Source organism: Lepidochelys kempii, chromosome 3 (assembly GCF_965140265.1).
Source record: "Lepidochelys kempii isolate rLepKem1 chromosome 3, rLepKem1.hap2, whole genome shotgun sequence".
Taxonomy (NCBI): Eukaryota; Metazoa; Chordata; order Testudines; family Cheloniidae; genus Lepidochelys; species Lepidochelys kempii.
Genome location: NC_133258.1, coordinates 167,087,436 through 167,102,127, shown reverse-complemented (window position 1 = coordinate 167,102,127; position 14,692 = coordinate 167,087,436).

Below are 14,692 nucleotides of genomic sequence, written 5' to 3'. Positions count from 1 at the left end.
TTTTCTGCAGAACTGCTGCCGAGCCATTCTGTCCCTAGTCTGTAGCGGTGCATGGGGTTCTTCCATCCTAAGTGCAGGACTCTGCACTTGTCCTTATTGAACCTCATCAGATTTCTTTTGGCCCAATCCTCTAATTTGTCTAGGTCCCTCTGTATCCTATCCCTACCCTCCAGCGTATCTACCTCTCCTCCCAGTTTAGTGTCATCTGCAAACTTGCTGAGGGTGCAATCCACACCATCCTCCAGATCATTTATGAAGATATTGAACAAAACCGGCCCAAGGACCGACCCTTGGGGCACTCCACTTGATACCGGCTGCCAACTAGACATGGAGCCATTGATCACTACCCGTTGAGCCCGACAATCTGTCCAACTTTCTATCCACGTTATCGTCCATTCATCGAGCCCATACTTCTTTAACTTGCTGGCAAGAATACTGTGGGAAACTGTGTCAAAAGCTTTGCTAAAGTCAAGGAACAACACGTCCACCGCTTTCCCCTCATCCACAGAGCCAGTTATCTCGTCATAGAAGGCAATTAGATTAGTCAGGCATGACTTGCCCTTGGTGAATCCATGCTGACTGTTGCTGATCACTTTCCTCTCATGCAAGTGCTTCAGTATTGATTCCTTGAGGACCTGCTCCATGATTTTTCCAGGGACTGAGGTGAGGCTGACTGGCCTGTAGTTCCCAGGATCCTCCTTCTTCCCTTTTTTAAAGATGGGCACTACATTAGCCTTTTTCCAGTCGTCCGGGACTTCCCCGGATCGCCATGAGTTTTCAAAGATAATGGCCAATGGCTCTGCAATCACATCCGCCAACTCCTTTAGCACTCTCGGATGCAGCGCATCCAGCCCCATGGACTTGTGCTCGTCCAGCTTTTCTAAATAGTCCCGAACCACTTCTTTCTCCACAGAGGGCTGGTCACCTCCTCCCCATGCTGTGCTGCCCAGTGCAGTAGTCTGGTAGCTGACCTTGTTCGTGAAGACAGAGGCATAAAAAGCATTGAGTACATCAGCTTCTTCCACAACCTCTGTCACTAGGTTGCCTCCATCATTCAGTAAGGGGCCCACACTTTCCTTGACTTTCTTCTTGTTGCTAACATACCTGAAGAAACCCTGCTTGTTACTCTTAACATCTCTTGCTAGCTGCAACTCCAGGTGTGATTTGGCCTTCCTGATTTCACTCCTGCATCCCCGAGCAATATTTTTATACTCTTCCCTGGTCATTTGTCCAATCTTCCACTTCTTGTAAGCTTCTTTTTTGTGTTCAAGATCAGCAAGGATTTCACTGTTAAGCCAAGCTGGTCGCCTGCCATAATTACTATTCTTTCTACACATCGGGATGGTTTGTCCCTGTAACCTCAATAAAGGTTCTTTAAAATACAGCCAGCTCTCCTGGACTCCTTTCCCCCTCGTGTTATTCTCCCAGGGGATCCTGCCCATTAGTTCCCTGAGGGAGTCAAAGTCTGCTTTTCTGAAGTCCAGGGTCTGTATTCTGCTGCTCTTCTTTCTTCCCTGTGTCAGGATCCTGAACTCAACCATCTCATGGTCACTGCCTCCCAGGTTCCCATCCACTTTAGCTTCCCCTACTAATTCTTCCCGGTTTGTGAGCAGCAGGTCAAGAAGAGCTCTGCCCCTAGTTGGTTCCTCCAGCACTTGTACCAGGAAATTGTCTCGTACCCTTTCCAAAAACGTCTTGGATTGTCTGTGCACCGCTGTATTGCTCTCCCAGCAGATATCAGGGTGATTGAAGTCTCCCATGAGAACCAGGGTCTGCGATCTAGTAACTTCCGTGAGTTGCTGGAAGAAAGCCTCGTCCACTTCATCTCCCTGGTCCGGTGGTCTATAGCAGACTCCCACCACGACATCACCCTTGTTGCTCACACTTCTAAACTTAATCCAGAGACACTCAGGTTTTCCTGCAGTTTCATACTTGAGCTCTGAGCAGTCGTACTGCTCTCTTACATACAATGCAACTCTCCCACCTTTTCTGCCCTGCCTGTCCTTCCTGAACAGTTTATATCCATCCATGACAGTACTCCAGTGATGTGAGTTATCCCACCAAGTCTCTGTTATTCCAATCACATCATAATTCCTTGACTGTGCCAGGACTTCCAGTTCTCCCTGCTTGTTTCCCAGGCTTCTTGCATTTGTGTATAGCCACTTGAGATAACTCGCTGATCGTCCCTCCTAATGTCCAACCTAAAGCTCCCTTGCTGCTATTTAAGCCCATTGCTTCTTGTCCTATCCTCAGACGTTAAGAAGAACAATTTTTCTTCCTACTCCTTCTAACAACCTTTTATGTACTTGAAAACTGTTACCGTGTTTAACCTTCCCTCACAGGTCATGGTTTCTAGACCTTTAATCATTTTTGTTGCTCGTCTCCAGACCTTCTTTAATTTGTCCACATCTTTCCTGAAATGTGGCCCCCAGAACTGGACACAATACTCCAGTTGAGGCCTAATCAGCATGGAGTAGAGCAGAAGACTTACTTCTTGTGTCTTGCTTACAACACTCCTGCTAATACATTCCAGAATGATGTTTGCTTTTTTTGCAGCAGAGTTATACTGTTGACTCATACTTGGCTTGTGATCCACTATAACCCCCAGATTCCTTTCTGCAGTACTCCTTTCTAGGAAGTCATTTCCTATTTTGTATGTGTGCAACTGATTGTTCCTTCCTAAGTGGAATACTTTGCATTTGTCTTTATTGAATTTCATCCTACTTACTTCAGATAATTTCTCCAGTTTGTCCAGATCATTGTGAATTTTAATCCTATCCTCCAAACCACTTGCAACCCCTCCCAGCTTGGTATCGTCCGCAAACTTTATAAGTGTACTGTCTATGCCATTATCTAAATCATTGATGAAGATATTGAACAGAACCGGACCCAGAACAGATCCCTGTGGGACCCCTCTTGTTATGCCCTTCCAGCATGACTGTGGAGTGATAACTACTCTCTGGGGATGGTTTTCCAATCACTTTTGCACCCACTTTATTGTAGCTCCATCTAGGTTGCATTTCCCTAGTTTGTTTATGAGAAGGTCATGCGAGACAGTGTCAAAAATTTTACTAAAGTCAAGATATACCACATCTACCACTTTCCCCACATCCACAAGGCTTGTTACCCTGTCAAAGAAAGCTATCAGGTTGGTTTGACACTATTTGTTCTTGAAAAATCCATGCTGACTGTTATTCATCACCTTATTTTCTTCTAGATGTTTACAATCTGATTGCTTAATTATTTGCTCCATTATCTTTCTGGGTACAAAAGTTAAGCTGACTGGTCTGTAATTTCCCGGGTTGTCCTTATTTCCATTTTTGTAGATTGGCACTATAATTGCCCTTTTCCAGTCTTCTGGAATCTCTCCCATCTTCCATGACTTTTTAAAGATAATTGCTAATGGCCCAGATATCTCCTCAGTCAGCTCCTTAAGTATCCTAGGATGCATTTCGTCAGACCCTGGTGACGTGAAGACATCTAATTTGTCAAAGTAATTTTTAACTTGTTCTTTTCCTATTTTTGCTTCTAATCCTACCTCATTTTTACTGGCATGCACTACATTAGACATCCAATCACCACCAACTGAAATGAAGAAGTCATTAAGCACCCCTGCCATTTCCACATTTTCTGTTATTGTTTTCCCCCCGACCCCCTCATTGCGTAAGAGGCCTACCCTGTCCTTGGTCTTCCTCTTGCTTCTAATGTATTTGTAGAATGTTTTCTTGTTACCCTTTATGTCTCTAGCTAGTTTGATCTCGTTTTGTGCCTTGGCCTTTCTAATTTTGTCCGTACATACCTGTGTTATTTGTTTATAGTCATCCTTTGTAACTTGACCTAGTTTCCACTTTTTGTAGGACTCTTCTTTGATATTCAGATCACTGAAGATCTCATGGTTAAGTCAGGGTGGGCTCTTGCCATACTTCCTATCTTTCATATGCAGTGGGATAGTTTGCTCTTGCACCCTTAACAATGTCTCTTTGAAAAACTGCCAACTGTCTTCAATTGTTTTTCCCCTTAGACTTGCTTCCCATGGGACCTTACCTACCAACTCCCTAAATTTGCTGAAGTCTGCCTTCTTCAAATCCATTATCTTTATTTTGCTGTTCTCCCTCCTACCATTCCTCAGAATCACAAACTCTATCATTTTATGATCACTTCCAGCAAAGCTGCTTTACACTTTCAAATTCTCAACCAGTTCCTCCCTATTTGTCAAAATGAAATCTAGAACAGCCTCTCCCTTAATAGCTTTCTCCACCTTCTGCAATAAAAAATGGTCTCCAATACATTCCAAGAACTTGTTGGATAATCTGTGCCCTGCTGTGTTATTTTCCCAACAGATGGCTGAGTAGCTTAAGTCCCCCATCACCACCAAGAACATAAGGTTGTTCTTATCTGCTGACTTGTCCTAATTTGCTAAAAACTGCTATCTGATGTAGCTGGGGAACGTTTGTACCTTTTCTCGGCCCTGGAGCTGCTCTTGGATGTTCTAGAGAGCAGCCTCCTCTGTGGCCACATCCACCCATTCCTCCTCCTCCTCCTCCTCCTCCTCCTCCTCCTCCTCTGAGTCCCTGGGGGTCCCTGCACCAGGGAGAGAAGGGGACAGGATTACGCCTGCTGCCACTCGGGGAAAGGACGGAGGCATGGTGGGGCAATGTGTCCCCTTCCCAACTCTAGGACCCAGGCAGATGAGGCCCCACACTCCCCCCTCTCTCTCAGTGATGCCTTCAACCCCCAACTCCTTCAGGAGCCCATAGGAAGGCGACCCCCCGACACTGTCCTGGACTCCCTGGGAGGTGCCTGCCCCCCTACCCCACAACTGGAGCACCAAGGACCAAAGTGCCAGCATCTAGTGTCAGTGGGGTTCATGTGGCTCAGGCCAGACACCTGGGCTGGGGACCCACCCCCATAGCACTGGTCGAGGGCCTGGACCCAAGGTGTTCACAGCCCCCTCCTCACCCCTCCCTGAGCCCAGCCTGGCTCCTCACCTGGAACAAAGCAGCGGCGCCCATCGGCCTCGCTGCTGCCCGAGTCATAGGTCCTGCTGCTGTCCCATGGGGAGCAGACCGAGCTGCTGGTGCTGGGACAGGGATACTCCACCTCCTGCCCTGGGGAGGCTGGAAGGTCCTCAGTGACCGGGCAGGGCGATGTCTCCTGCTGGGAATCAGGGCTGGGTTCCTGGGGCCGGTGCTTCCCACACAACAAGTCCCAGAGCCACCCTGCCCGGTTCCCCTCCTGGGCTGGGTCCTGCCTGCCCAGTCGCATCCTGGGCCAGCTCCATTTCGGCCTGGCCGGTGGCTCTCCCACCTTGGCGCCTGTGCTGGGAGTGGGTTTCCTCTGCCAGAAGGCTGGGCACTTCCACCTCCTGGCCCAGCCAGGGGCTCCTTCCACACCAGCTGGGAGGGAGGGGCCGCTCTGCTCCTGGGGAAGATGGCAGCTGCTTCCCTCAGGCTCTAGGGCCACCTTCTTCCTGAACATCCTCAGGAGCCTGGCCATCCTGGAACCGAGCGGGGAGCAGGCGTGAGTCTGGGGTCAAGGCAGCCTCTCACTAACCAGCCTTTTTGGTCCCTGCCCATCCCTGCCCCAGCCAGAGCAGCTCCTCCTCCCCCGACAGGGGTGCAGGGAGTGTAATCTCCACACGCTGGCAGGAGCTCATTGCATGATCTGCTCCCAACGTTCCCCCTCGCCATCCCTGGTGCTGCAACACCCGGGGAGTCTCCTCCTTTTCGAGCACTGGGGTCAGTCACAAAGACCATCAGTCACTTTGGACAAGCAGCTCACTCCTGCCATCCCAGGGCACATTCCCCCCCAGGCTAGAGAAGGAACAGAACCCAGGAGTGTGGACTTCTCCTGGGAAACCATTCCCCACGTCAAAGTCCCTAGGCATAGTAAGCCCAGGGCCCCCTCGTTTCCCATTGATTTCCATGCTCAGCCGCTCACAGGGTCTGGCCCAGCCTGACTCTCAGCCTGGGGAACAGTCTCCCACAAAGGAAGGGCTGTGAGCCCCATTGCTGGGACCTTTCCAAACACACTGGAGACAGCTCTGGAGAAGACCCTCCCCGGTCTGAGAGTGAGGGGCTCCTGGGGTCGGTTTGCAAATCCAATCTCCTTTGGGAGAGATTCTCTCCTCCTCTTTCTGCCTCTCCCCAGAGAGACAGGGGACACCACAGAGGAACCCTAATGCCACTCACTTGCTCTAGGTGATGGAGTGATGGATGGCGGATGTTCAGGGTCACCTGCTGTCGCTCGCCCTCCTCCTCGCTCTCCAAGCCCAAGGCAGGCTGGAGAGGGTGGTGACCTGAGGAGTTACCCTGCCCAGCCAGCAGGCAGGGTGAAAACACTGGGCAATCGACTGGCTGTGAAAAGAAGAGTCTGTCTTATTGCCAAGGGATGGAGAAACTCAGCCAGCAGCAGGGGGTGCAGAACACTGCCCTAGTGCAGGGGTGATGGCGCCTCCCAGCTCCTGACATCCCAGCACTTTACACACCTTCCTGGAGCCTCCCAACACCCCTGGGCTGTAGGGACTGCGACCCCAACCCTACTGATGAGAAACAGGCCTGGCGAGGGGAAGCTACTGGCTCAGGGTCACACCAAGTGTCAGAGCCATGGATGGGACCCAGCAGTCCTTATTTCCAGGCCCCTTCACTAACCACTGCTGCACACTCCCTCCCACAGCTGGCAATTACAACCAGGCCCTCATGTCCAGTCCCCCTGCCTTTGAGGGGGAGTGTGCTCTGTTGTAGAGACTGGACCAGGGGGTTGGGAGTCAGGACTCCTGGGTTCCATTGCTGGTTTTCCTATTGACCTGTGGGACTTTGGGCAAGTTGCTCCCCACTCTATGACTCTGTCCCCAGCAGTCAAATGGGGATTTCCTACTTTCCCATTATGGGAAAGTGCTGGGAGAAAAAAGCTGCTCTGACAGTGCTAAGCAGCATCTGACAAATAAAGGTCAGTGTGCACTGCCCAGGAGGAGGAGTGTTTGGCTCTGGGGTTTCACTTCGGCCCAGTCTCTAGCCAGGGGCCCAGCCATGGAGTTTGGCTCAAGTAGACCAATTCTTCAATTTGTTAAGGGCGTTTGGAATTCCAACCCTGTGCTCCCAAGTGCTTGGTGTCATCTGCAAATTTTAGAAGCATACTCTCCACTCCATTTTCCAAATCATTAATGAAAATATTGAATAGTTCCGGACCCCGAACTGATCCCTGCTGGACCCACTAGGTACACCCTCTCAGCTGGACAGCCAAACATGGAGAAGGACTCTTGGAGTATGGGCTTTCAACCAGCTGTGCACCCACATTATACTAATTGCATCGAGACCACATTTCCCTAGTTTGCTTGTGAGACTGTCCGATGGGACTGTGTCAAAAGCCTTCTTAACACCAAGACAGATCACAACTCCTGTTTACCCACCTCCACTAGGCCCATAACCCTGTCAAAGAAGGAAATAGGATTGGTTTAGAATGATTTGTTCTTGACAAATCCATGTTCACTAGTCCTAAGACCCAAATTATCCTGTAGGTGCTGACAAACTGATTATTTAATAATGTGTTCCAGTATCTTTCCAGGGATGGAAGTGAGGCTGGCTAGTCTGTAAGTCCCAGGGTTCTCTTTGTTCCCCTTTTAAAGATAGGTACTGTCTTGTTAATGGATGGGAAGATGTTCTTTTTCAGGGATCTCAGAAGAGAACTGGGACACAGCACCTGGTTTGTTAAGACCACAAAAATGGAGGCAGGAACCTCTTCTCTCCTCCTGGCAAAGAACCCCAGGTACCTAAAAGAGTGGGACTCACATCCCTGAATGGGCTTTAAAAAAGACAATGGTTAACATTTGGCCCCAACCATTTCTTGTTTCCACAGATGAGTCATTTTAGCAAAGTTTAGAATTCCTTGGTGCTCAACACCGTAAAACTCCCCTTTCTCCTTCACAAAGGGCTTTAACGGCCCTTATCTCACCCAGGATGATGGCTGCCCAGAGTTCGAGAATTTTCCCTCTTCCCATTGGACAGATGGGGAGCCTGAGGTTCAGAGAAGGGAAGTGACCTACCCAAGGGCCTACACAGCAAGGTGGTGGCAGAGCCAGAAAGAGAAGCCACCAGTCCTGACTCCTGTTCTAACAGACAAGAAATCCCCCAGAGGCAGGCATAGAGCCCAGGAATCGAGATGGCCGGGAAATTACATTGAAACTGTTTCTGTCAGAAAATCCCATTCAGACTAAACCAGTTTGTTTCTTGAAATCATAACAAGTGGGATGAAAATGCTTTGCAAAAATATTTTGTTGCAAAACAAAAGCATCTCCTGTTTGTCACACTGTGTTAAATTGTCTCATCGCACACAAAGAGGAGACACTTCGATCTCGAAAATTAGATAAAACGCTTCAATCTGAGCTAAGTAGTTGCTGCTCTTAACAATTTCAAAATAATAACATACAAATAAAATAGAATACTTCAGCTATTCTATGATGTCATAATCTGATTTCATAGAATATCAGGGTTGGAAGGGATCTGAGGAAACGTGATAGGACCTCATATTCTGCACTCCTCCTAGTGCACTCTCCAATGGGTCCCCATCCTCCACCCACCGTGAGGTAGGTAGGAGCGGATTGTTATCCCTACTTGAAAAAGGGAGACGCTAAGGCTGAGAAAGGAGAATTGACTTGTTTTAGGTCTCTCAGCCAGTCAGTGGCAGAGCTGGGAAATGGACCCAAGAGCCCTGACTTTCAAACTAACCATCGGATCTTGAATTTCATACTTTGAATGATGTGATTAAAGTGCTCTCAAATGAGCTCCAGACCAACAACAGTTCATAGTAATTATTCAGCAAGTGTTTTAGGAGAACTGGAATGTTAGAGAGAATCATGAACTGCTCAGAGACAATTAATGCAGAGAAGCAGCAAAATTCGTCAAACATATGACCGGTTATGACTTATTTACTTGGTCTTAAAAGAGAGCAACAAGGACCTGAGTCTCCTCCCTGTCAATAACCCCCCTGCTCAGCCAGCCAGGGTAGAGACTGAGGGGCGGGAGGGTGTGGGTTCTCACCAGAGAGCCCAAAAGATGGTCCAGGTCACGGGTGGAGATCACTGTCCAAGCACTATTTCAGCCCCACATTTTTGGGTGGACCTCCCACAACGGGAGCTGCAGAGAACCCCCCATGACACACACATACGCACACACACGCCTCCTGGTGGTGGGAGGGGAACAGGGGAAAGGACAAAAGAAGTAAGAGATGAAGCGAAAGGAGGGAGAGATGGAGGAAAAGGTAAAACAAAAAGAACAAACCCCAATGTCCCCAGTGATGCTAAGGGACAAAATCAAAGGTGGGGAATAAAATTCTGTCACCTTAAGCTTTTATTTTCCATGCCTAGAATTCAGCTGGCACCAGATGGATCAGACTGAACAGGTTCCAAACCTCTTGGGGGCTCTTACTTTGTAAACAGGGACATCGGTTTTCTAGTAAAATCAGGAAAAGGAAAGGAGAAAACTCGGAAGAGGTTCCTCCTTGCGCTCACGTACGTGAACCCTAATACTCTCTCAGTCCTCAAAGAGAAACCTCGAGAAAGAGACTTGCTGAAGCAAAGCCACAGGGGTCTCTGAGGTTTTCCTGGCCCTGCGCCCCTGTCCTGCCTGGCTGATGTCCGCATCTCCCTGTGAGGTCACCGCCTCCCCACCACCTTTGACCAATAGGCTGAGGTCCTGCAAAAGGCCTTTGTGATGCCACTGCCACACCACCCCTCCCCTGCAGTGCTAATGTCCTTCCACTGGCCAGACCCATTGGAAGTTTGAGCTACCCCTGTGGATCACTCCACTCAATGAGTGTTCATTCTAGGAAGCAAGCCGGCTAGACAGTAAAACATCAGAGGTTGCTCCCAATGCTACACTCAGTTTTTCAGAAATTAGTAGACTTTATGGCCAGAAGAGACCATTAGAGCATCTAAGCTGACCTCCTGCATATCACAGGCCTCCTGTATACCACAATAGCTACTTTTTGGGCAAACACATTCCAGAAAGGCATCTAGTCTTCATTAAATGACATCAAGAGATGGAGAATCCACCATTTTCCTTGGTAGCTTGTTCCTGTGATGAATCATCCTCGCTGTTGAATATTTGTGCCTTATTTCTAATAAGAATTTGTCTCTTTTCACCCTCCTGCCATTGGGTCTTGTTATGACTTTCTGATAGATTAAAGAGCCATTAATACCCAAGATTTTCTCTCCATTAAGCCACTTCAACACTTCAATGAAGTTGCCTTTCAATCTTCTTTTGATAAGCTAAACAGGTTGACCTCTTTCAATAGCTCACTAGAAGGCATTTTTCTCCAGCCCTCAGAACATCTTGTCTTTGCTGCCCCACCTCCAATTTCTCAACATCTTTTTCAAATGAGGACACCAAAACTGGAGGCCATATTCCAATATCAGTCTCGCTGATGCTGTGTCATCTCCCTATCCTACTCATGGCTCTGCTCCTACGTCTAAGGATGGCTTTAGCTCTGTTCACCACAGCATCACACAGGGAGCTCATGTTGAGTGGCTTCTCCACTATGACCTATAAATCCTTTTCATAGTCACTGTTTTTGTTGGATCATATTAAAGAAGTTCTGTTTTAAAATCACAAATGAGTTTGATTCCCAATAGTTTAAATTCCAGGGTATTACTAATTAAGAGGTCTCTTGGGTTTTGGTACTGTTTCTCTCCCTCTATGTGTGAAATTTGCAAGCTGCTAATTGTGTTAGTACATTCTAAGACATAGTCTGTTCTCAAAGCAATTCTTTGTAACAACAACGACTCAGAGAGAGAGAGACTCAAAGCAATACTCTGTAACAACAGACTCAGCAGCCAGAGACTCCCCGCCCTTTTGTTGTATTCATCTCGCTTTGTTAACAATTGTGATTAAAATAGAGATAGAGGATGTATATGGATGGATGCTTGGTGTGGATAATAACTGAATGATCAGGGAGGTGCCAGCCTAAGAATCCCGTGTCCATCGGCTGAAGAAGGCATCAAGTGGAAATAACCAGAGGACCCCCAGAGGGCGGACTGGAATTCACCCAACAGCCTCAAGGATGGGAGAACCAAAGAACAAGATAACATCTGGCAGCATGGAGCCATCAGGAATGTGCTATTTGCTGACTGATTCGGCAGCAGCATGATGAAGCAATTCCCATAGACTGGCATAGGAAGAAATTCCTATAAAAATGGAGTTTAGAAAGTGAGAACTTTGGGGTCTGATTCTGCAAACCAACTTCCAGGAGCATCAGATGAGCATCTGACAAGGCCCTGCTCCCTCCTCATGTCCAGGCCACCTGGCCAGTGGCTTGGTATGAGCAACTCTAAGGCTGGTAACTATGATAACAACCTTGCAGAACCTGTGTGTGTGTGTGTATGAATGAATGTGTGAATAAATATGAAATTGAATGGAATGTTATAGCTATAACTAACTGCTTACTATGATTCTTTCTGTATTCACAATAAATGTGGCATTTTGCCTTTTCCCCTTTAATAAGATCCTGCTGGTTTTTATTTTATTGGTATAACATTTTCCTGGATACACTTCCCCAATCTGAGGTGTAGATGGCATGCTTGTTGCTAGGTATAGGACCTTGCATTTGGCTCTGGTCAAACTTGTTTTCTTTGAATGGGTCCAGCTTGCCGAATAAGCCAGCTCACTCTGTATCACTGCCCTCTCCTCATCAGTAATTACCACGCTGCCACTATTTTGTCACTCACCAATCTTATCAGCAGTGATTGTATGTTTGCTCCCAATTCATTGATAAAAAATTATTTAAAAAAATTAGTCCTTGAGAGCTTCTTCAGACCTTTAGTACCCAGGATCTGCCCCCCACAGAACAGTGAGAAAAGGCCATCCAGCTCTGCTGGTACATAGGGGTAAGCACAGAACAAACACACCTTGAGGAGCTGTGTTGTCCATAGGCTCTGAACAACATGTGGGGGTCAGAAGCTTACAAATGCACTACAGACCTGTAGTGTAGACAAGTCCCAACTGTGTCTCAGTTTCCCACCCTGTTAAATGGGGAGAACAAACAAACCCTTGATTAGCTCTATTTGATAGTTGGGGAAACTGAGGCACGCAGCAGTGAAGAGACTTGTTCATGGTCCCAAAGCCAGGAATAGAAAACAGCAGGTCTTCTGATAGCCCATGGCAGCGGTGGCTCTCCACAGGGGCAGGGCCCAACTCCCTGCTCCAAGCATTGCGACCTGTCACACGGGGTGAAAACACTGCTCAGGTTTGGCCTGGTCAGGCCAAATTTGACTGAGTGGTGTTGCAACCTGGTGCAACACCTGGAGCTGGGAGTTGGGCCCAGCTGCACAGGATAGGAACCACTACAGCCGGGTGACTGTGGGGCAGGCCTAGCTCTCCAACACACCATGACCCCTACCACTGTTCCCTCTAAGCTGTGCGTGTGCACACAGATCTTAAACCCCACACACACGGCGAAACCCCGCGAGCACTCCGGCTTCGGCAATGGCTTTTTTTTCCGCGTCGGCAGCGGCACTCTGGCTTTTTTGTTTGTTTGTTTGCTTCGATGGTGGCACAGAAGAAATTTTTTGCACACACGGACTGTTAAAAATTAGAGGGAACATTGACCCCCACCTCAGGGTCTCCCATGTAGGCTGAATGAGGTGTATGTTTACTTGTTTGTGCACCCTTGGTTTTATGATTTTTGTGGGTGCAGATGAACCCAGGCATCCATGCTAAAGCTGCCCCAGGACCAGACCAACCACTAACACCCACACACACACGTACATACACACACAGCTTTGTCCCCAGGGTCACACCCATCTCTGTCCCAATGGTCACAGCCCACCACTGACCTTTCCCCCCTACCACCTTTCTTACACCAGTATAACTCCAGTGATTGCAGTGGAGTACTTCCTGACTTACACCCATGTCAATGAGAGGAGATTCAGATCCAATATACAGTAAACAGAACAACCCAAGAGCTTGACCAATCACCTCTTGCCCCCTTATTCTGCCAACTCTGCTGTCACACTGTCTCCAGGAATTGATGGCACTCTCCTGCACACCTATGGCACTATAGAAATAACAACAGAAAGTTCAGTTGTTGGCTAATTACAATTTGTTTACCTTATTCTTGATGAGTTTGGAGCAGTTAGGTGATACATGTTAATATGTATGTGCTATTTTCATTACAAGGCCAGATGGCTATAGGAAAGTAGTAAGGAACAGACTAAACAAATCCCTGTTACCCTGGTAACCAAATGGCATTTGCTCCAGGTTAATCAAGTCACCTGGGGCCAATTAAGATCCTTTTTTTTTTTTTTTTTTTTTTTTTGAAACAGAAAGCAGTGGAGATAGCTAGGTTGATTGGGACAACTGAAGCCAATCAAGGGCTGGCTGGAACTGGTTAAAAGCCTCCCAGGTAGTCAGTGAGATACATGTAGAAGGAAGCTCTGTTGCTGGAGAAACTGGACAGTACCAACCCTATTAGGCACAAGGAAGGAGGCCTTGAGGTAAGGGTGAAGTAATTAAGTAAGTGGGGGCTACTGGGGAGAAGTGGCCCAGGGAATTGTACTTGTCCTGTTTCAAAAGGTCAGCTACCAATAGCTGTTAAGGGTCTCTGGGCTGGAGCCTGGAGTAGAGGGTGGGCTTGGGTTCCTCCACTCTCCATGATTAATCAGACTGTGAGACAACAGAGACTGTGTGAGAGAGGGTTGCTTCTTCCTACCTCCCTTGCTGGTTTATGATGAAAATGGCTATGTCGGCTGTGGCCCTTCTCTCTAGAGAGAAGGGCTATGTGGATGGTCCTAGTGAGCCTCTGAGGCTAGGGTAATCTGCCTGGAAGTGTGGGACCTACTGAGACAAGGTTAGAGCTTTGTCACAAAAGTCATTCAGCCCTGCAAGCCTATTACACAAAGGGTCTGATACTGCAAACTTCTGACCACCTGCAACTCCTACAGACTCAAAGAGGAATTTCAGGTACTCAGTATAGCCAACAATTAGGCCTTAAGCTGTAACAAAATACCTAGACTTAGTGCAGAATGATAAGCCACAACAAGCACTTTTATTTTATACCCAGATAGGTCTTTAAAAGTCAGAATATTCTTTAAATATTTCTAAGTTGTCAGCTGCTTAGTATCTAAGCTTCTATCTTACTTTAGTCCCCACTATAAATATTATTTAAATTTAGAATATAAAGTTTCATAAAATCTAATTACTGAAACAATATCTATAACATAGATCCCATATATACATCTATATCTACCATATAGATGTATAGCACATGACAAAGCACTGCTCAGTGCTCAAAATGCTCCATGGAGCAGAACTCCCACACTTTGCCTCCACAGGAGCTGTCTCAGATCTTCTGAATTTATATTCAGGAAGAAAAGTTCCTTTTTCACTTGAAGCAGAAATTAAACAAAGGAAAAAGCAAAACCACATTTGAAAGAAAGGAGGACAAATAGAACAATTATTTGATGGCTTCAGTGGATCTGTTCTGCTCCGGTTGATCATCTCCTAATGCGCTCTGCACTGCCCCATCATTGCAGTTCCACCTTCCTCTTTTCTACATTGGGCACCAAAAATAAAGAATGCCCAAAGTTATAGGCGATTGCAAGTGGCTTTAAAGGGACACTGCTAGATCAACTATTACTGAGAGCAGAACTTGGCCAAATATTTTTCATAGAAGTATATGTATGTTAAAAATAATGCCTTTG